Raw genomic sequence first — 22,343 nt, 5'->3', positions numbered from 1 at the left:
CCTCCGAGTGCCAGATCCCTGGGATGTCCCTGCATCTGCCTAATGTAGACCAGATAGACTGAGGTACTAATAGGTTTGGGATACCGAAGCCTCTCTACCACTAAACCCCATCCAGGTGTGAGTCTCTGCATTGCTGGAGGATGTGGGTGAAAGCTGTGGCACCGCTGCCATCTGGACACCCAACAACTCATCACAGGTGCAGCCTTGCTGGTGGAGGCCCTGGGCTTCTACCCTGACGTGCCTGCGCGGCAGGGGAATAAGGACATAAGAGACAGGCCTCACGTGGCCAAGGACAGATCGTCACTGACGTCCAGATTGGCCTGAGTCCGATGTGTTGTTCATGCCAGGATGATGATCCTTCCCACTGACTACATGTCCATTGTCCTGCTGGATTTCCAGGATGAGCGACGGCAGATTGAGCCCGTCAGGAGTCCCTTTTCATATCTGCACACGATTTTCAGTAAATGCCCCCTACCTATTTATCCTTAAGCTTAACAAAACAATTAATTTAACATTAACATTACCATCACCTCCTTGTGAAAGGGCAGTTTTGCTGATGCTCCACTATCTGTTCCATAAATGAGAGCTCTTCAAATGGCAATCGAATCCTAAAAATCACAGCTTCCTAATATAGTGACATCTAAAAAAAGCGTGCAGCTGCTGTGTTCATGATCTGGCTGCACAAAACCTCCTTCATCATCGTCCTTATCAAAATCCTGTCAATTACACCATCAACTGATCTGCAAATAGATCTTCAATCTCCTCCATGGATGCATTGAGTATTCCGACCTACAGCTAATCATTGCACCAGGCAGATATCAGATCCGAGAGGTTCGAACTAACCGGAATGATTGAAGAGCTTTGATCTTCTTTCCTGTCGGGAAAAGAGGCTGAGTGGTGACCTGTTAGAGGTTGTTTGTCGAAGCATTTGGTTCCCAAACATTGACAGCAAAGACTAATAACAGAAAATGCTTTATTTACTAGCTGTGCAAGCTATTCCATGCTTGTGCTCTGACTGTGCTCCCATGAGAGCTCCCACACTCCCGTGAACAAGTCCCAACTCCAGGCACGTGATCTTTTTTGCAGCCATGTCATCACATGAAATTCAATTGCATGCAATTTCCTGAATTAATAGGTTGATTGGAAGGGCAAAATAATGCAGTAACAGATCAAACATACGTAAACACGTTTTGTTTTCTGTTTATAACAGGCAGCACGGTAGCACAGTGGTTAGCACTGTGGCTTCACAGCGCCAGGGACCCAGGTCCGATTCCCCACTGGGTTACTGTCTGTGCGGAGTCTGCACGTTCTCCCCGTGTCCGTGTGGGTTTCTTCCGGGTGCTCCGGTTTCCTCCCACAGTCCAAAGACGTGCAGGTTAGGAGAATTGGCCATGATAAATTGCCCTTCGTGACCAAAAAGGTGAGGAGGAATTATTGGGTTACGGGGATAGGGTGGAAGTGAGGGCTTAAGTGGGTCGTGCAGACTCGATGGGCCAAATGGCCTCCTTCTGCACCGTATGTTCTAAAAAAAAAGGAAGAACAGGGTGGCACGGTAGCACAGTGGTTAGCACTGTGGCTTCACAGCACCAGGGTTCCAGGTTCGATTCCCAGCTTGGGTCACTGTCTGTACGGAGTCTGTACGTTCTCCCTGTGATTGCGAGGGTTTCCTCCGGGTGCTCCAGTTTCCTCCCACAAGTCCCGAAAGACGTGCTGGTAGGTGAATTGGACATTCTGAATTCTCCCTCTGTGTATCCGAACAGGCGCCGGAATGTGGCTTTTCACAGTAACTTCATTGCAGTGTTAATGTGAGCCTACTTGTGACAATAATAAAGATTATTATTATGGGGGCAGCACGGTAGCATGGTGGTTAGCATAAATGCTTCACAGCTACAGGGTCCCAGGTTCGATTCCCGGCTGGGTCACTGTCTGTGCGGAGTCTGCACGTCCTCCCCGTGTGTGCGTGGGTTTCCTCCGGGTGCTCCGGTTTCCTCCCACAGTCCAAAGATGTGTGGGTTAGGTGGATTGGCCATGCTAAATTGCCCGTAGTGTCCTAAAAAGTAAGGTTAGGGGGGGTTGTTGGGTTACGGGTATAGGGTGGATACGTGGGTTTGAGTAGGGTGATCATTGCTCGGCACAACATCGAGGGCCGAAGGGCCTGTTCTGTGCTGTACTGTTCTATGTTCTAATACTAATAATAATAATCGCTTATTGTCACAAGTAGACTTCAATGAAGTTACTGTGAAAAGCCCCTAGTCGCCACATTCCGGCGCCTGTTCAGGGAGGCCGGTACGGGAATTATAGTTATTATTATTATAGTTTGTTCATTGCCAGTGGGGAACACACCAACTTCCATTTCACAGGTACAAAAATAACGAAATAATAACAGAAAGCATTGGAAAAGCTCAATAGGTCTGGCAGCACCTGTGGGGAGAGAAATAGTTAATGCGTTGAGCCCGATATTCTTCTTCTTTCGAACTTAAAACTAATTCCAAAGAAGAAGAGTCAGTTGAACTCGAAACGTTAACTCTGTTTCTCTTGGGCAACATGGTGGCGCAGTGGTTAGCACTGCTGCCTCACGGTGCCGAGGTCCCAGGTTCGATTCCAGCTCTGGGTCACTGTCTGTGTGGAGTTTGCACATTCTCCCCATGTTTACGTGGGTTTCACCCCCACAACCCAAAGACGTACAGGGTGGGTGGATTGGCCATGCTAAATTGCCACTTAATTGGAAAAAATTAATTGGGTACACTAAATTTATTTGATAAACTATGTTCCTCTGCCTGCTGATGTGCCCAGTCCTGAGTTTTACCAGCAGTCTCCAATTTTATTTCAGATTTGCAGCGTCTGCAGGATTTTGCTTTCACAGAAAGAATGAAAAAGGCGAATTGAATGTTGGTTAAAAACAAACTGCTGGAAAACCTCAGCAGGTCTGACAACATCTGTGCAGGGAGAACAGAGCGAACATTTCGAGTCACCCAGACTCGAAACATCAGCTGTCTTTCACACTGCGCAGATGCTGTCGGACCTACTGAGAATTTCCAGCATTTTGATTTTAAAGCTGGCCGAACCGGCGGCACCCATACCCTGTATTCTTTTCAGACTCGTTAATCTATAACGTCAGTAGAATGGAACTCTGCTTTCGAGTTTATTTTCTGGGATATACCATGTAAGGGTCCTTCCTGTTGACTTACTTATTTCCCCTTTATTTTTTGCCATTATCATTTTTGATCCATGGATGCTTAATGGACATTTATCTTTAACTCAAGCAGCAGAGAAAATAAGGAATGTAAAACATTGCAGCACAGTAAACAGTGCCATGTTTCAAGCAGCGGAACTCAGACTTGGTGGCACCCAATATTTGAGTTGAGACGTGGTTCGTTTGGTTGGATGGCGGCCAATGAATTGGCCAAAAGCCCGTATTCTTCCCGGTAACAGGTGCTGAATTGGTCCTTTCCGAGCAGGATGATTTCCAGAGGCCGAAAGGAAGCAGAGGTGCGACCTGCTCAGAGTTGCTCAAGGAGTTGTGAGTGCCTGCTCTCCCTCTCTTCTATCGCTCCATCTCTCTCTCTCTTCAGAAATGCTGGGAACTGCTATATTTCTCAACCTACAGCAAACCCGAATGAATGAATCTCCAGTGAAAACCATTACAGACTGAAGGCAGAGACATTCAACCTGAAAACCTGGTTTGAAGGAAAGTGTGCTTAAAGACCACCATCTGAAACAATTGTTCCTAATAAATATATTCGCGTTTAAAATTGCAATCTTGGTGACTGTAATTATTGGGCAGGCAAGGGCCAAAGACTGTGGGCGAGATTCTCCGCAAATGCGGAGAATCGTAAAGGCTGCCGTGGGACAGGCCGTGACCCACGGCAACTTTCACGCCCACTTCCGGGGCCGATTCTCCCCCCCCGGGTGGGGCTAGGAGCGCGGCCCCGTGCGTCACGGCAGCACGGCCTTGGTGACGGTCGTCAAGGCCGCACGTCAAGCAGTTGCCGTCTTTTCCCTCAGTCGCCCCGCAAAACGTGGCGGCTTGATCTTGCGGGGCGGCGGAGGGAAAAGAGTGCGTCCGTTACAGACACACGGCCCGCGATCAGTGGCACCGATCGTGGGGCCATGCCCCCCTTGGCACGGCCATGGTACTGCCGTGCCAATCAGGCCCCCAGATGCCCCAAACGGGCATCTGGCTCCCGTTTCACGACGGCAGCGAGCAGGTGTGTTTGCTGCCGTGTTGAAACAGGTGTGAACGGCGAGCGGCGATTCGTGGCGTGGGTCGGGCGTGGGTCGGGAGAATAGCGGGAGGGCGTGAAAAATGTCGGGAGGCCCTCCCGCTATTCTCCCACCCGGCGTGGGGGACGGAGAATCGCGTCCGGGTATTTTTCTAAGAAATATCGGTTAATTGATTTGTTTTGCGACTCCGGGTCCGATGGGGTGGGGGTTGGAATTGACCATGCCCTAGCCCAGGGTGTCATAACACTATTAAACCAAAAAAGGCAAAAATTAACTTCCCATTTTCCAAGACAATGGGTGAATGTTGGTACGTTCCGTTTGTAAATAGTAGATAAAGATTATCAGCACGATGATGACTTTAAAAAAAAAAATTTTTATTGAAAAATGTTGTATTAATATAACAACGAACAGCAATAAAATACCAACAATAACAATAACAGTCATAAACAGTCACCCAACCTCGATGAACAACAAAACATATTAACAACAAATTAAATTAACACAATATTAAGTTAAATTAGCATAGAAAAAATTGAAAAAATAAAGAACACCCTCCTTTCCCGAATGAACTGTCACAATTCAGTGATTCTGCGATAATATTAGAAAAGGGTTAAATTATGAGGGCAGGTATAGGAGGTCAAGGGTTAATACCATTCGAGGGCGGGATTCTTTGCCAGCTAATATATATTAATGAATTAATGATTTGACGAGGGAACAAGAGTTTGCAGATGATACCAAATTGGGTGGGAGGATGAACTGTGACAAGGATGCAGAGATCCTTCAGCATGACCTGGACAGGTTGGTGATGTGGGGATTGAGGGTGATGTGAGGGTTGTGTGAGGGTGGTGTGGGGCTGAGGGTGGTGTGGGTGAGGGTGGTGTGGGGTGAGGGTGGTGTGGGGCTGAGGGTGGTGTGGGTGAGGGTGGTGTGGGTGAGCGTGGTGTGAGGGTGGTGTGGGGCTGAGGGTGGTGTGGGTGAGGGTGGTGTTGGTGAGGGTGGTGTGGGGCTGAGGGTGGTGTGGGTGAGGGTGGTGTGGGGCTGAGGGTGGTGTGGGGTGAGGGTGGTGTAGGTGAGGATGGTGTGGTGAGGGTGGTGAGGGTGGTGTGGGTGAGGGTGGTGTGGGGCTGAGGGTGGTGTGTGGCTGAGGGTGGTGTGGGTGAGGGTGGTGTGGGGCTGAGGGTGGTGTGGGTGAGGGGGGTGTGGGTGAGCGTGGTGTGAGGGTGGTGTGGGGCTGAGGGTGGTGTGGGTGAGGGTGGTGTAGGTGAGGATGGTGTGGGTGAGGGTGGTGAGGGTGGTGTGGGTGTGGGTGTGTGTGGGTGAGGGTGGTGTAGGGGTGAGGGTGGTGTGGGGCTGAGGGTGGTGTGGGTGAGGGTGGTGATGGTGATGTGTGGGTGAGGGTGGTGAGGGTGGTGTGTGGGTGAGGGTGGGGGGTGAGGGTGGTGTGGGTGAGGGTGGTGTGGGTGAGGGTGGTGTGGGGCTGAGGGTGGTGTGGGTGAGGGTGGTGTGGGGCTGAGGGTGGGGCTGAGGGTGGTGTTGGGGGTGAGGGTGGTGTGGGACTGAGGGTGGTGTGGGTGAGGGTGGTGAGGGTGGTGTGTGGGTGAGGGTGGTGTAGGTGAGGATGGTGTGGGTGAGGGTGGTGAGGGTGGTGTGGGTGTGGGTGGTGTGTGGGTGAGGGTGGTGTAGGGGTGAGGGTGGTGTGGGGCTGAGGGTGGTGTGGGTGAGGGTGGTGTGGGTGGTGTGTGGGTGAGGGTGGGGGGTGAGGGTGGTGTGGGTGAGGGTGGTGTGGGGCTGAGGGTGGTGTGGGTGAGGGTGGTGTGGGGCTGAGGGTGGGGCTGAGGGTGGTGTTGGGGGTGAGGGTGGTGTGGGACTGAGGGTGGCGTGGGTGAGGGTGGTGTGGGTGAGAGTGGTGTGGGTGAGGGTGGTGTGGGGGTGAGGGTGGGTGAGGATGTTGTGGGTGAGGGTGGTGTGGGTGAGGGTGGTGTGGGGCTGAGGGTGGGGCTGAGGGTGGTGTTGGGGGTGAGGGTGGTGTGGGTGAGGGTGGTGTGGGTGAGGGTGGTGTGTGTGGTGTGTGGGTGAGGGTGGTGAGGGTGGTGTGGGTGAGGGTGGTGTGGGTGAGGGTGGTGTGGGTGAGGGTGGTGAGGGTGGTGTGGGGCTGAGGGTGGTGTTGGGGTGAGGGTGGTGTGGGTGAGGGTGGTGAGGGTGGTGTGGGGCTGAGGGTGGTGTTGGGGTGAGGGTGGTGTGGGACTGAGGGTGGTGTGGGTGAGGGTGGTGAGGGTGGTGTGGGGCTGAGGGTGGTGTTGGGGCTGAGGGTGGTGTGGGTGAGGGTGGTGAGGGTGAGGGTGGTGAGGGTGGTGTGGGGCTGAGGGTGGTGTGGGTGAGGTGGTGTGTGTGGTGTGTGGGTGAGGGTGGTGAGGGTGGTGTGGGTGAGGGTGGTGTGGGTGAGGGTGGTGAGGGTGGTGTGGGGCTGAGGGTGGTGTTGGGGCTGAGGGTGGTGTGGGTGAGGGTGGTGAGGGTGAGGGTGGTGTGGGGCTGAGGGTGGTGAGGGTGAGGGTGGTGTGTGTGGTGGTGTGGGTGAGGGTGGTGGAGGGTGGTGTGGGTGAGGGTGGTGTGGGGCTGAGGGTGGTGTGGGTGAGGGTGGTGAGGGTGGTGTGGGGCTGAGGGTGGTGTTGGGGTGAGGGTGGTGTGGGACTGAGGGTGGTGTGGGTGAGGGTGGTGAGGGTGGTGTGGGGCTGAGGGTGGTGTTGGGGCTGAGGGTGGTGTGGGTGAGGGTGGTGTGGGTGAGAGTGGTGTGGGTGAGGGTGGTGTGGGGGTGAGGGTGGGGTGAGGATGTTGTGGGTGAGGGTGGTGTGGGTGAGGGTGGTGTGGGGCTGAGGGTGGGGCTGAGGGTGGTGTTGGGGGTGAGGGTGGTGTGGGTGAGGGTGGTGTGGGTGAGGGTGGTGTGAGGGTGGTGTGGGGCTGAGGGTGGTGTTGGGGCAAGGGTGAGGTGGGGCTGAGGGTGGTGTGGGGGTGAGGGTGGTGTGGGGCTGAGGGTGGTGTGGGGGTGAGGATGGTGTGGGTGAGAGTGGTGTGGGTGAGGGTGGGGTGGGGCTGAGGGTGGTGTGGGTGAGAGTGGTGTGGGTGAGGGTGGGGTGGGGCTGAGGGTGGTGTGGGGCTGAGGGTGGTGTGGGGCTGAGGGTGGTGTGGGTGAGGGTGGTGTGGGTGAGGGTGGGGTGGGGCTGAGGGTGGTGTGGGTGAGAGTGGTGTGGGGGTGGTGTGGGGGTGAGGATGGTGTGGGTGAGAGTGGTGTGGGGGTGGTGTGGGGGTGAGGGTGGTGTGGGGGTGAGGATGGTGTGGGTGAGAGTGGTGTGGGGCTGAGGGTGGTGTGGGGCTGAGGGTGGTGTGGGTGAGGGTGGGGTGGGGCTGAGGGTGGTGTGGGTGAGAGTGGTGTGGGGGTGGTGTGGGGGTGAGGGTGGTGTGGGGGTGAGGATGGTGTGGGTGAGGGTGGTGTGGGTGAAGGTGGTGTGGGTGAGGGTGGTGTTGGGGCTGAGGGTGGTGTGGGGGGTGGCGAGGGTGGTGTGGGTGAGGGTGGTGTGGGTGAGGGTGGTGTGGGTGAGGGTGGTGTGGGTGAGGGTGGTGTTGGGGCTGAGGGTGGTGTGGGGGTGGCGAGGGTGGTGTGGGTGAGGGTGGTATGGTGCTGAGGGTGGCGTGGGTGAGGGTGGTGTTGGGGGTGAGGATGGTGTGGGTGAGGGTGGTGTGGGTGAGGGTGGTGTGGGTGAGGGTGGTGTTGGGGCTGAGGGTGGTGTGGGGGTGGCGAGGGTGGTGTGGGTGAGGGTGGTATGGGGGTGAGGATGGTGTGGGTGAGGGTGGTGTGGGTGAGGGTGGTGTTGGGGCTGAGGGTGGTGTGGGGGTGGTGTGGGGCTGAGGGTGGTGTGGGTGAGAGTGGTGTGGGGGTGGTGTGGGGGTGAGGGTGGTGTGGGGGTGAGGATGGTGTGGGTGAGGGTGGTGTGGGTGAGGGTGGTGTGGGTGAGGGTGGTGTTGGGGCTGAGGGTGGTGTGGGGGTGGCGAGGGTGTGGTGTGGGTGAGGGTGGTATGGTGCTGAGGGTGGCGTGGGTGAGGGTGGTGTGGGTGAGGGTGGTGGGGGTGAGGGTGGTGGTGGTGAGGGTGGTGTGGGTGAGGGTGGTGTGGGTGAGGGTGGTGTGGGTGAGGGTGGTGTGGGTGGTGTGTGGGTGAGGGTGGTGAGGGTGGTGTGTGGGTGAGGGTGGGGGGTGAGGGTGGTGTGGGTGAGGGTGGGTGAGGGTGGGGGGTGAGGGTGGTGTGGGTGAGGGTGGTGTGGTGAGGGTGGTGTGTGTGGTGTGTGGGTGAGGGTGGTGAGGGTGGTGTGGGTGAGGGTGGTGTGGGTGAGGGTGGTGAGGGTGGTGTGGGGCTGAGGGTGGTGTTGGGGTGAGGGTGGTGTGGGTGAGGGTGGTGAGGGTGGTGTGGGGCTGAGGGTGGTGTTGGGGTGAGGGTGGTGTGGGACTGAGGGTGGTGTGGGTGAGGGTGGTGAGGGTGGTGTGGGGCTGAGGGTGGTGTTGGGGTGAGGGTGGTGTGGGACTGAGGGTGGTGTGGGTGAGGGTGGTGTGGGACTGAGGGTGGTGTGGGTGAGGGTGGTGTGGGACTGAGGGTGGTGTGGGTGAGGGTGGTGAGGGTGGTGTGGGGCTGAGGGTGGTGTTGGGGCTGAGGGTGGTGTGGGTGAGGGTGGTGAGGGTGAGGGTGGTGAGGGTGGTGTGGGGCTGAGGGTGGTGTGGGTGAGGGTGGTGTGTGTGGTGTGTGGGTGAGGGTGGTGAGGGTGGTGTGGGTGAGGGTGGTGTGGGTGAGGGTGGTGAGGGTGGTGTGGGGCTGAGGGTGGTGTTGGGGCTGAGGGTGGTGTGGGTGAGGGTGGTGAGGGTGAGGGTGGTGTGGGGCTGAGGGTGGTGAGGGTGAGGGTGGTGTGTGTGGTGTGTGGGTGAGGGTGGTGAGGGTGGTGTGGGTGAGGGTGGTGTGGGTGAGGGTGGTGTGGGTGAGGGTGGTGTGGGTGAGGGTGGTGAGGGTGGTGTGGGGCTGAGGGTGGTGTTGGGGCTGAGGGTGGTGTGGGTGAGGGTGGTGAGGGTGGTGTGGGGCTGAGGGTGGTGTGGGTGAGGGTGGTTGTGGGTGAGGGTGGTGTGGGTGAGGGTGGTGTGGGGGTGAGGTGTGGGTGAGGATGGTGTGGGTGAGGGTGGTGTGGGTGAGGGTGGTGTGGGGCTGAGGGTGGGGCTGAGGGTGGTGTTGGGGGTGAGGGTGGTGTGGGTGAGGGTGGTGTGGGTGAGGGTGGTGTGAGGGTGGTGGTGGGGCTGAGGGTGGTGTTGGGGCAAGGGTGAGGTGGGGCTGAGGGTGGTGTGGGGGTGAGGGTGGTGTGGGGCTGAGGGTGGTGTGGGGGTGAGGATGGTGTGGGTGAGAGTGGTGTGGGTGAGGGTGGGGTGGGGCTGAGGGTGGTGTGGGTGAGGGTGGTGTGGGTGAGGGTGGGGTGGGGCTGAGGGTGGTGTGGGGCTGAGGGTGGTGTGGGGCTGAGGGTGGTGTGGGTGAGGGTGGTGTGGGTGAGGGTGGGGTGGGGCTGAGGGTGGTGTGGGTGAGAGTGGTGTGGGGGTGGTGTGGGGGTGAGGATGGTGTGGGTGAGAGTGGTGTGGGGGTGGTGTGGGGGTGAGGGTGGTGTGGGGGTGAGGATGGTGTGGGTGAGAGTGGTGTGGGGCTGAGGGTGGTGTGGGGCTGAGGGTGGTGTGGGTGAGGGTGGGGTGGGGCTGAGGGTGGTGTGGGTGAGAGTGGTGTGGGGGTGGTGTGGGGGTGAGGGTGGTGTGGGGGTGAGGATGGTGTGGGTGAGGGTGGTGGGGTGAAGGTGGTGTGTGGTTGAGGGTGGTGTTGGGGCTGAGGGAGTTGGGTGTGGGGGTGGCGAGGGTGGTGGTGGTGAGGTGGTATGGTGCTGACGGGTGGCGTGGGTTGAGGGTGGTGTTGGGGGGGTGTGAGGGATGGTGTGGCGTGAGGGTGGTGTGGGGTCGAGGGGGTGTGGGTGAGGGTTGGTGTTGGGGCTGATGGGTGGGTGGGCTGGTGGCGCAGGGTTGGTGTGGGTGAGTTGGTTGTGGGTGGTGTGTGGGTGAGTGGTGGTTAGGGTGGTGTGTGGGTGAGGGTGGGGGGTTGAGGGTGGTTGTGGGTTGAGGGTGGGTGAGGGTGGGGGGGTCGAGGTGGTGTGGGTGAGGGTTGGTGTGGTGAGGGTGGTTTGTGTGTGGGTGTGGGTGAGGGGTGTGTTTGGGTGAGGGTGGTGTGGGTGAGGGTGGTGAGGGTGGGTGTGGGGCTGGGGGTGGTGTTGGGGTGAGGGTGGTGTGGGTGAGGGTGGTGAGGGTGGTGTGGGGCTGAGGGTGGTGTTGGGGTGAGGGTGGTGTGGGACTGAGGGTGGTGTGGGTGAGGGTGGTGAGGGTGGTGTGGGGCTGAGGGTGGTGTTGGGGTGAGGGTGGTGTGGGACTGAGGGTGGTGTGGGTGAGGGTGGTGTGGGACTGAGGGTGGTGTGGGTGAGGGTGGTGTGGGACTGAGGGTGGTGTGGGTGAGGGTGGTGAGGGTGGTGTGGGGCTGAGGGTGGTGTTGGGGCTGAGGGTGGTGTGGGTGAGGGTGGTGAGGGTGAGGGTGGTGAGGGTGGTGTGGGGCTGAGGGTGGTGTGGGTGAGGGTGGTGTGTGTGGTGTGTGGGTGAGGGTGGTGAGGGTGGTGTGGGTGAGGGTGGTGTGGGTGAGGGTGGTGAGGGTGGTGTGGGGCTGAGGGTGGTGTTGGGGCTGAGGGTGGTGTGGGTGAGGGTGGTGAGGGTGAGGGTGGTGTGGGGCTGAGGGTGGTGTTGAGGGTGAGGGTGGTGTGTGTGGTGTGTGGGTGAGGGTGGTGAGGGTGGTGTGGGTGAGGGTGGTGTGGGTGAGGGTGGTGTGGGTGAGGGTGGTGTGGGTGAGGGTGGTGAGGGTGGTGTGGGGCTGAGGGTGGTGTTGGGGTGAGGGTGGTGTGGGGACTGAGGGTGGTGTGGGTGAGGGTGGTGAGGGTGGTGTGGGGCTGAGGGTGGTGTTGGGGCTGAGGGTGGTGTGGGTGAGGGTGGTGAGGGTGGTGTGGGGCTGAGGGTGGTGTGGGTGAGGGTGGTGTGGGTGAGAGTGGTGTGGGTGAGGGTGGTGTGGGGGTGAGGGTGGGTGAGGATGTTGTGGGTGAGGGTGGTGTGGGTGAGGGTGGTGTGGGGCTGAGGGTGGGGCTGAGGGTGGTGTTGGGGGTGAGGGTGGTGTGGGTGAGGGTGGTGTGGGTGAGGGTGGTGTGAGGGTGGTGTGGGGCTGAGGGTGGTGTTGGGGCAAGGGTGAGGTGGGGCTGAGGGTGGTGTGGGGGTGAGGGTGGTGTGGGGCTGAGGGTGGTGTGGGGGTGAGGATGGTGTGGGTGAGAGTGGTGTGGGTGAGGGTGGGGTGGGGCTGAGGGTGGTGTGGGTGAGAGTGGTGTGGGTGAGGTGGGGTGGGGCTGAGGGTGGTGTGGGGCTGAGGGTGGTGTGGGGCTGAGGGTGGTGTGGGTGAGGGTGGTGTGGGTGAGGGTGGGGTGGGGCTGAGGGTGGTGTGGGTGAGGGTGGTGTGGGGGTGGTGTGGGGGTGAGGATGGTGTGGGTGAGAGTGGTGTGGGGGTGGTGTGGGGGTGAGGGTGGTGTGGGGGTGAGGGTGGTGTGGGTGAGAGTGGTGTGGGGCTGAGGGTGGTGTGGGGCTGAGGGTGGTGTGGGTGAGGGTGGGGTGGGGCTGAGGGTGGTGTGGGTGAGAGTGGTGTGGGGGTGGTGTGGGGGTGAGGGTGGTGTGGGGGTGAGGATGGTGTGGGTGAGGGTGGTGTGGGTGAAGGTGGTGTGGGTGAGGGTGGTGTTGGGGCTGAGGGTGGTGTGGGGGTGGCGAGGGTGGTGTGGGTGAGGGTGGTATGGTGCTGAGGGTGGCGTGGGTGAGGGTGGTGTTGGGGGTGAGGATGGTGTGGGTGAGGGTGGTGTGGGTGAGGGTGGTGTTGGGGCTGAGGGTGGTGTGGGGGTGGCGAGGGTGGTGTGGGTGAGGGTGGTATGGGGGTGAGGATGGTGTGGGTGAGGGTGGTGTGGGTGAGGGTGGTGTTGGGGCTGAGGGTGGTGTGGGGCTGAGGGTGGTGTGGGTGAGAGTGGTGTGGGGGTGGTGTGGGGGTGAGGGTGGTGTGGGGGTGAGGATGGTGTGGGTGAGGGTGGTGTGGGTGAGGGTGGTGTGGGTGAGGGTGGTGTTGGGGCTGAGGGTGGTGTGGGGGGTGGCGAGGGTGGTGTGGGTGAGGGTGGTATGGTGCTGAGGGTGGCGTGGGTGAGGGTGGTGTTGGGGGTGAGGATGGTGTGGGTGAGGGTGGTGTGGGTGAGGGTGGTGTGGGTGAGGGTGGTGTGGGTGAGGGTGGTGTGGGTGAGGGTGGTGTGGGTGAGGGTGGTGTGGGTGGTGTGTGGGTGAGGGTGGTGAGGGTGGTGTGTGGGTGAGGGTGGGGGGTGAGGGTGGTGTGGGTTGAGGGTGGGTGAGGGTGGGGGGTGAGGGTGGTGTGGGTGAGGGTGGTGTGAGGCTGAGGGTGGTGTGGGGCTGAGGGTGGTGTGAGGCTGAGGGTGGTGTGGGGCTGAGGGTGGTGTGGGTGAGGGTGGTGAGGGTGGTGAGGGGCTGAGGGTGGTGTAGGGGTGAGGGTGGTGTAGGGGCGAGGGTGGTGTGGGGCTGAGGGTGGTGTGGGTGAGGGTGGTGAGGGTGATGTGTGGGTGAGGGTGGTGAGGGTGGTGTGTGGGTGAGGGTGGGGGGTGAGGGTGGTGTGGGTGAGGGTGGTGTGGGGCTGAGGGTGGTGTGGGGCTGAGGGTGGTGTGAGGCTGAGGGTGGTGTGGGGCTGAGGGTGGTGTGGGTGAGGGTGGTGAGGGTGGTGAGGGGCTGAGGGTGGTGTAGGGGTGAGGGTGGTGTAGGGGCGAGGGTGGTGTGGGGCTGAGGGTGGTGTGGGTGAGGGTGGTGAGGGTGATGTGTGGGTGAGGGTGGTGAGGGTGGTGTGTGGGTGAGGGTGGGGGGTGAGGGTGGTGTGGGTGAGGGTGGTGTGGGCTGAGGGTGGTGTGGGGCTGAGGGTGGTGTGAGGCTGAGGGTGGTGTGGGGCTGAGGGTGGTGTGGGTGAGGGTGGTGAGGGTGGTGAGGGGCTGAGGGTGGTGTAGGGTGAGGGTGGTGTGGGGGTGAGGGTGGTGTGGGGCTGAGGGTGGTGTGGGTGAGGGTGGTGAGGGTGATGTGTGGGTGAGGGTGGTGTAGGGGCGAGGGTGGAGTGCGGGTGGTGTGAATTTGGGGGTGGGGTGAGGGTGGTGTTGGGGCTGGTGTGATTTTGGGGTCGGGGTGAGGGTGGTGTTGGGGTGGGGTGGATTTTAGACATTACACATCAGTACATTAGAACATTACAGCGCAGTACAGACCCTTCGGCCCTCGATGTTGCGCCAACCTGTGAAACACCTCTAAAGCCCATCTACACTATTCCTTTATCGTCCATATGTCTATCCAATGACCATTTAAATGCCCTTAATGTTGGCGAGTCCACTACTGTTGCAGGCAGGGCTTTCCACACCCTTACTACTCTCTGAGTAAAGAACCTACCTCTGACATCTGTCCTATATCTATCTCCCCTCAATTTAAAGCTATGTCCCCTCGTGCTAGACATCACCATTCGAGTAAAAAGGCTCTCACCTTATCTAATGCTCTGATCACCTTGTATGCCTCAATTAAGTCACCTCTTAAGCTTCCTCTCTCTAACGAAAACAGCCTCAAGTTCCTCAACCTTTCCTCATAAGATCTTCCGTCCATACCAGGCAACATCCTGGTAAATCTCCTCTGCACCCTTTCCAATGCTTCCACATCCTTCCTATAATGCGGCGACCAGAACTGCACGCAATACTCCAAATGCGGCTGCACCAGAGTTTTGTACAGCTGCAACATGACCTCATGGCTCTGAAACTCAATCCCCCTACCAATAAAAGCTAACACACCGTACGCTTTCTTAACAACCCTATCAACCTGGGGGGCAACTTTCAGGGATCTATGGACATGGACACCGAGATCTCTCTGCTCATCCACACTCCCAAGAATCTTACCATTAGCCCAGTACTCTGTCTTCCTGTTACTCCTTCCAAAATTAATCACCTCACACTTTTCTGCATTTAACTCCATTTGCCACTTCTCAGCCCAGCTCTGTAGCTTATCTATGTCCCTCTGTAACCTGCAACATCCTTCCGCACTGTCCACAACTCCACCGACTTTAGTGTCATCCGCAAATTTACTCACCCATCCTTCTCCGCCCTCCTCCAGGTCATTTATAAAATTAACAAACATGGGGTACTTTTGGTACACCATGAGTAACTGAACTCCAGGCTGAATATTTCCCATCAACCACCACCCTCTGTCTTCTTACAGCCAGCCAATTTCTGATCCGAACAGCTAAATCACCCTCAATCCCATGCCTCCGTATTTTCTACAATAGCCTACCGTGGGGAACCTTATCAAACGCTTTACTGAAATCCATATACACCACATCAACTGCTTTACCCTCGTCCTCCTGTTTGGTCACCTTCTCAAAGAACTCAATAAGGTTTGTGAGGCGCGACCTACCCTTCACAAAACCGTGTTGACTATCCCTAATCAAATTATTCCTTTCCAGATGATTATAAATCCTATCTCTTATAATCCTTTCCAAGACTTTTCCCACAACTGAAGTAAGGCTCACAGGTCTATAGTTACTGGGGTTGTCTCTACTCCCCTTCTTGAACAAGGAGACAACATTTGCTATCCTCCAGTCTTCTGGCACTATTCCTGTCGACAAAGACGACATAAAGATCAAGGACAAAGGCTCTGCAATCTCCTCCCTAGCTTCCCAGAGAATCCTAGGGGGTGGAGTGAGGGTGGTGTTGGGGCTGGTGTGGATTCGGGAGTGGGGTGAGTGTGGGTAACACACCTGCCATGAGGAACTGCAACTCAGCGGGATTTCGCTCCCTCGCCCAAGGCCAGTCTCCACCCTGGTGATCACACTTTCCTTGGGCCGCCGACCACGTCCAGGGCCCACTGTTCTGTTGGGGTGAGGGGCCGTAGGTCTGGCAGTCTCCCTCCAATCTTCTCCCACTCCCGGGGGTTATGGCCAGCCTGCTCCTGGTGGGGGTAGGGGGGGGAACAGACAACGCACTGTGTTGAACAATCCGACGCATGCAGCCCAGGGGGAGGGGTAGCTGGTGGCTTCAGTGGCCAAGGCATCCAGCCATGGTGGTCGGTATGGGTGGAGGGTGTGGGTTCGGCCACACTCAAGGTGGGGGGATGGGGGGAGGGGTTACGGGAGTGTGGACGGGTTTGGTTCCAGGGGCACAGTGCTGCCAACTCACCCTGTTGTGATCGGTCAGTTTCTCCCGGCAGTATTGGCTGGTCCGGAAGCTGTTGCTCGTCGGGTTTACCGCCTCTGCCACTTGCGCCCAGGCACGGCGAATGCCGCACCGTAGTGGTTGGCAGCCCCCTTCCCAGGCCGAAATACAAGGTCACCCGCCTCTCCTCTACGACGTCCAGCAGGGTCTCCAGCTCGGCATCCGTGAAACGGGGTGCCGCTCTCCCCGCTGCCATCTTGTTGGCTGGGGTGGTGTGTGTGGGGAGTGTGTATGTGCAGCTGCAGCTTGTCAGCCTCAATCGAGTGTCAATCGCAAATCTGGTGATTCCGGCACCGTTTCTCATTCTCTGTTCCACGTTCTGCGCCGGTGCCAACCCCTCAACGGTCTCCGAATCAGTGCGGCGCCAGTTTTGCCATCGCGTAACTCCATGAATCCGGCCCCGGCGTCCACACTTAGTCTCAGGAACAGAGAATTCCACTGCAGGTGTTTTAAGAAGATTAAAGGAGTTAACAGGATAGATGAAGAGAAAATATGTTCTCAGGTGGGTGGGGTAGGGGAGGGGGCGTCCAGGCATGTGTTGGACTCAGAATCCGGCCAGTCAGGAGAGCCATCAGGAAGCACATTTTCCTGAAACGGCAGTGGAATTCTGGAACTCTCCTTGTCATATGGATGCTGGGGTGGAGATTGTTGAATCTTTCAGGGCTGTGATTGATGGAGTGTGAGTATTAAGAGTTTTGGAATCACGGCAGTTTCACGGAGCTTTGATACACATCAGCCATGGGTTTGATGGAATAATATAACTGACACGAAGGCTTGGATTGCCTGCCCCATTCCTGTGTTCACTTATTTTAACTTTCAAGTCTAGTTCTGCTGTGCCATCTCTCCTTGATTTCCTTACGGTGTGGGTGAGGGTTTCCTTTTTAAAACATTTATAATAGACCTTGCCTCCACCTCGAGCCATCCTGTTAACATCCTTGTGAAAGAATGAAGTGTGTTGGACGCGAGTTGTTGTATGAACCATTTCTATCCTCTGCCTCATTCCTGATAAGTAAGGAATAATGCGCAATGATTGTCTATTAAATGGTGACAGTGCTGTGCAGGCAAGTGGGATGTAAGTGGAGATAGCTTGCAGGATGCAGAGGAGCTGTCATTACAGTCGATTGGAATGACATTGTTCCTTCTATAATCATAGACCGGAATACTAATAGAAAGCAAGAGAAGAATGATTTAAGGACATGCGAAATCTAGGAACAGGAAAATGTCATTAAGCTCAACACACTTGTTCTGTTCTTGTGACACATAAATTCCAATTGTTGAGAATCAATCTGAGCAGAAGAATATTTCAAACACACCTTAGTTGAATCGTTTTTTTTATTGTTTAGTCCAGTGTCGAATCGGAATGGAGAAATGGCAAGCAGAGTCTTGGTGTATACCGATACAACCTTCCAGAGTAATAATCAGTTTTCCTTGAACAACTCTCTCGATGAGGACATCGTTGGCAAGGTTGGCATTTATTGCTCTTACTTAGTTGGCCTGCGAAGGTGATGGTGGGCTGCCCTCTTCTTGAATGGTGGGCAGCAGGTTTGGGACAACTGAGTGGTCATTTCAGGGAACAGTTAAAATTCATCCATTTTGGTGGTGGGATTGTAGTCACGTATAGGCCAGACTGGAGGAAATATAGAAACACAGAAAATAGGTGTAGGAGTACGCCATTCGGCCCTTCGAGCCTGCACCACCATTCAATATGATCCTGGCTGATCATGCAAATTCAGTATCCAACACCCGCTTTCTCTCCTACCCCTTGATCCCTTTAGCCAAACGTCCATTTCCCTCTTGAATATATCCAATGAACTGGCCCCAACAGCTTTCTGTGGTAGAGAATTCCACAAGTTCACAACTCTCTGAGAGAAGATGTTCTTCCTTCTCTCAGTCCTCAATGGTTTACCCCTTATTCTCAGGCTGCGACTCCTAGTTCTGGACGTCCCCAACATCGGGAACATTCTTTCCGCATCTAGTCTGTCCAGTCCCATCAGGATTTTATATGTTTCTAAGAGATCCCCTCTCATTCTTCTAAACTCCAGCCCAGTCGATCCAGTCTTTCTTCATTTGTCAGTCCTGCCATCCCAGGAATTAACCTGGTGAACCTTCGCTGGACACTCTCAATAGCAAGAATGTCCTTCCTCAAACTAGGAGACCAAAACTGCACCCAATACTCAAGATGTGGCCTCACCAAGGCCGTGTATAACTGCAGCAAGACATCACGGCTCCTATACACAAATCCTGGAGGAGGACGGCCAGTTTCCTTCTCCTGAGAACATTAGGAATAAAAGACTGGTTAGGCCGTGTAAGTCACAGCGAGTACAATTCAGGACACTGCGGGCTGTTAACCTCGTCCAGGAACTGGGAGTTTGAACTCCAAGGAAAGTCTGAGTTGCTGGGAGCACTTTTACAGCGAGGTCTCAGGGAGGTCAAACTAATCATTTCAAGATTTGAAGTGTGCATAAAAACTGAACTGTAGCAAATCGCTTGGTATGGCCTTTCACGTTGGGAAAAGGTTCACCTTATTCCATCTGCCCTCAGGTGGCAACTTTCATTGGTGTTTTCTGCCTGTTTGGGGTAGATTAACACCAAAGAGTTCTCTGTAGTGATGTGTTGCCTCGTAGATTCATTGACAAAAACTTGAGATTATGTTGTGCTTTATGTGGGAAAAATGTCCCAACACACAGGTACATTATTAGACACAGGAACACAGGCAATAGATGAGGGGTAAGCTATTCAGCCCCCCAGCCTACCACACCATTAGGTCATTACCGATCTTCTCCCTGAACACCATCTTCCTTTGGAAAGGCTCAGGGACTTGAGGTTGTTTTCGTTAGAGAGGAGAAGGCTGAGAGGTGACTTAATAGAGACATATAAGATAGTCAGAGGGTTAGATAGGGTGGACAGTGAGAGTCTTTTTCCTCGGATGGTGATGACCAACACGAGGGGACACAGCTTTAAATTGAGGGGTGGTAGATATAGGACAGATGTCAGAGGCAGTTTCTTTACTCAGAGAGTAGTAGGGGTGTGGAACGCCCTGCCTGCAACAGTAGTAGACTCGCCAAATTTAAGGGCATTTAAGTGGTCACTGGTTAGACATATGGATGAAAATGGAATAGTGTAGGTCAGATAGGCTTCAGATGGTTTCACGGGTCGGTGCAACATTGAGGGCCGAAGGGCCCGTACTGAGCTGGAATGTTCTATGTTCCATCACGTTAACAGGGTTCTTTTTTCAGCTGCAATGTCCACTCAGTGCTCCTGCCCTGCCCCATGCCCCCTGGCCCCTGCCCCCCTGGCCCCTGCCACCAGCCCCCTGCCCCCTTCCCCCTGCCCCCCGCCACCAGCCTCCTTCCCACTGCCCCCTGCCCCCTGGGCCCTGGCCCCTGCCACCAGCCCCCTGCCCCCTGGGCCCTGCCCCCTGGCCCCTGCCACCAGCCTCCTTCCCCCTGCCCCCTGGGCACTGCCCCCTGGCCCCTGCCACCAGCCTCCTTCCCCCTGCCCCCTGCCCCCTGGGCCCTGGCCCCTGCCACCAGCCCCCTGCCCCCTGGGCCCTGCCCTCTGGCCCCTGCCACCAGCCTCCTTCCCCCTGCCCCCTGGGCACTGCCCCCTGGCCCCTGCCACCAGCCTCCTTCCCCCTGCCCCCTGCCCCCTGGGCCCTGGCCCCTGCCACCAGCCCCCTGCCCCCTGGGCCCTGCCCCTGGCCCCTGCCACCAGCCTCCTTCCCCCTGCCCCCTGGGCACTGCCCCCTGGCCCCTGCCACCAGCCTCCTTCCCCCTGCCCCCTGCCCCCTGTCTCCTGCAGACGTGGCCGCAGACTACTGCTCCTCAGCTTCTGCCTGCTCTCCACCCCCCCTCCCCCACTCACTGGGCTGCATATCCCCGAGGTAAGTTAGTCTTTTTACTCATTCTATGCTGCTGTTATGCCTTCCGCCTGCCCCCCCCCCCTCCCCCCCGTTCCACCTCCCGTCTGCCCCCCGCCCCCATCTGCCCCCCGCAGACTAGGCCACAGATTCCCAAGGTAAGTTAGGTTTTATACTCACTCAATTGCTCCTGCAGATGCTGGAATCTGAAACAAAAACAGAAAATACTGGACAGTTGGAGATAGTCTTGTCTGGGTTCAGTACCTGCACCACCGGCGTTGCCCAATCTGCAAAGTGGACGGGTCTGGTGACACCCAGATTTTCTAGTTGACTAAGTTTCAGTTTCCACTTTTTCTAACAACACATGGGGACTGGGCGCGCCCAGAAATACCGAGGTTGAGCTCCCGAGTCAACATGAATGCGAGCTTTTATCTCCTCCAGTCTGGGTTGAAATACTTCGGGGTACTTACCCAACACTTTGCGTAAGCCCCCTGACTCCAGCTGTAGCATGCATCACCAATTTAGCTGCAAATGGCTCAATGTCTCAACGTCTTTTGGGCTGGTGCCTTGCCTCCTGACCACAGATAGCGGAAGACGGGGCGACTGGTAAAGATAAACCAGCAGAGTCATGGTGGTATCTGCAATGTCCAATGCTCACCCGTATAGCTGGCCAACCTAGCCGGCCAACCTAGCCTTGGTATCGGTCAGATCCAGGAGGCCATTCGGCCTATCGAGTTTGCGCTCCCTGACAAACGGCCCTTGGAAATAGCAGCCTACTTTGGCCCACACCTCCACCCTATCCCCAAAACTCAGTAACCCCACCTAACCTTTATGGACACTAAGGGGCAATTTAGCATGGCCAATCCACCTAACCTGCACATCTTTGGACTGTGGGAGGAAACCGGAGCACCCGGAGGAAACCCACGCACACACGGGGAGAAAGTACAAACTCCACATAGACAGTCACCCAGGACCGGAATTGAACCAGGGACCCTGTTGCTGTGAGGCAGCAATGCTAACCACTGTGCTGCCGTGCTGCCCCAGCAGGGGGCTGAATGGTCTGTTCCTCTGCTCTAAGTACAATGTAACATAAGCTTTGTGGCAATATGCACAATTAATGCAGCAGCTGACACAACCCTGCAAGGACATCTTTGTGCAATTCTGAGGCTAAAGTGCGGCAATTCTTCATCTGGAGTGCGGCACTTTGCTGTTCTCTAATACTTTGCGAGATGTGTCACATGGTGCCGAGCATTAAGTGATAATTAAGTGCAGCTGGTTAGCATTTTTATTTTCGCTGCATTTAATTATCATGTTCCCAGGCTTGGGAATTATCACTGACACTTGTAGAATAAAACAATATCAAACTATTGTTGGACTGTGATTGCACTTTCAAGTAATTAAGTGGCTTTGACAAAGGTACTTGGTTTAAAAATAAAGCAACGCTAATAGATAACACTGAAAGACTCAGCATGTGAGTTGTGTGTTTTGTCATGAAAAGGAACACGTCTTTCGGGATTCTTTATGTAAGCTACAGCAAAACAGAGCAGACTGAGATCAATTCAACTGTGGCGAACTGTAGACATTCTATATACAGCACCAAACGTACACCCTTTGGCCAACCAGGGATTAATTTCCAATCTTGTCCATCCACTTGCCTCAACTCAACCTGGTGGAGGAGTCCAGAACAGGTAGCACCTTAAACTTAGAATCAGATCACTCAGGGGTGATGTCAGGGAGCGCAAATGATCATGGGAATGTGTAGCTCTCCCCCACAGGACGGTGCTGAGGCTGGGAGCCCTGGAAGGATGTGCCCCTTTGTCAGGGCGACCCCAGAAGAGGAAATTGTTTTTTTTTTCATAGATCACCCCTCAACCTTCTCAACCCAAGGGACGACAAGCCAATGAATTCATTTTACTAAGCACAAGAAGAACAATGCATAGCATGTTAAAATATATGCGCGCAAAGAAAATATTCAGGAGCAAAATCTCCAGACGCAGGAAAAAATGAATTAAAGATGTGAGAAGTAAAATCAAATTTAAAAACAAGACCAAATTCAGAGATATTTAATAATTCAAAAAGCAGAGTTTCAGGATGTCTGATTACCAATGTAAAATTTTTAAAAAGCACTCAAGGGTTTGCAATGATCAACAGGGACTATATTTATCATGCAGAGCGTGTTGAGAAAGCAGGAGGGAGGTTTTCTCTGTGTTCTATCTATAGCGAAATGATAAACACCATTATCCAATTGTCTATAATTACCATAGGGTCTCATTTCTGACTGGTTCTTCAGTCCGCTGTCAAAAGGACTGGGCGCCTGTAACCAAACAGTAGGCCGTATCACTTGCATGTTGAATCTTAGAATGGTTACAGAACAGAATGGGGAAATCTGGCCCTTCGCACAAGTGTTGCATCTCTGCAAATGCGATTTAGCTGGTCTCACCCCTTCGCTCTTTGTCCTGAAAATCTTCTCTCTCCAGAGCTTCATGCATTTTCCTTCTGAAAGCCGTGATTGAATTGGCCTCCATCACTCCAGCAGCGCACGCCACATCCAGTGGGGAGGCATGCAACGGGGAGGGCACAAGAGGCAGCAAGGAAAGTCGCAGAGGATAAGTGGGTGGGAAGCAGGGGACAGATGGAATGGAATGTTGGGAGGTGTAAGGTTATTCACTTTCCTTGGAAGAATAGAAAAACAGAAAATGTTTTAAAAGGCGTGAAAGTTGAAATTTGCTGTGTTAAGGGGGACTTAAGTGTAGCCATACCAGGAGCGTAGAAAGGTGACACGCAGGTACAGCAGACGATCAGGAAGGCAGATGGCATGTTGGACTTTGTACATCAAAAAAATCATTC

The 22,343-nt window shown here is 55.9% G+C and overlaps 1 long non-coding RNA gene across 1 annotated transcript; it reads right to left on the bottom strand.

Moving 5' to 3' along the window:
* Positions 1 to 17,760: 17,760 nt before the first annotated feature.
* On the bottom strand, positions 17,761 to 21,892 carry LOC119969751. Its single transcript, XR_005461456.1, has 3 exons — positions 21,756 to 21,892; positions 19,677 to 19,702; positions 17,761 to 17,906 (listed from the first exon to the last, which is right to left on the bottom strand). It is a non-coding gene; the product is annotated as an uncharacterized LOC119969751 (long non-coding RNA).
* Positions 21,893 to 22,343: the final 451 nt, after the last annotated feature.

The sequence above is a fragment of the Scyliorhinus canicula genome, chromosome 7 (assembly GCF_902713615.1).
Source record: "Scyliorhinus canicula chromosome 7, sScyCan1.1, whole genome shotgun sequence".
Classification (NCBI taxonomy): Eukaryota; Metazoa; Chordata; class Chondrichthyes; order Carcharhiniformes; family Scyliorhinidae; genus Scyliorhinus; species Scyliorhinus canicula.
This window is presented reverse-complemented; position numbering and strand designations above follow the sequence as displayed.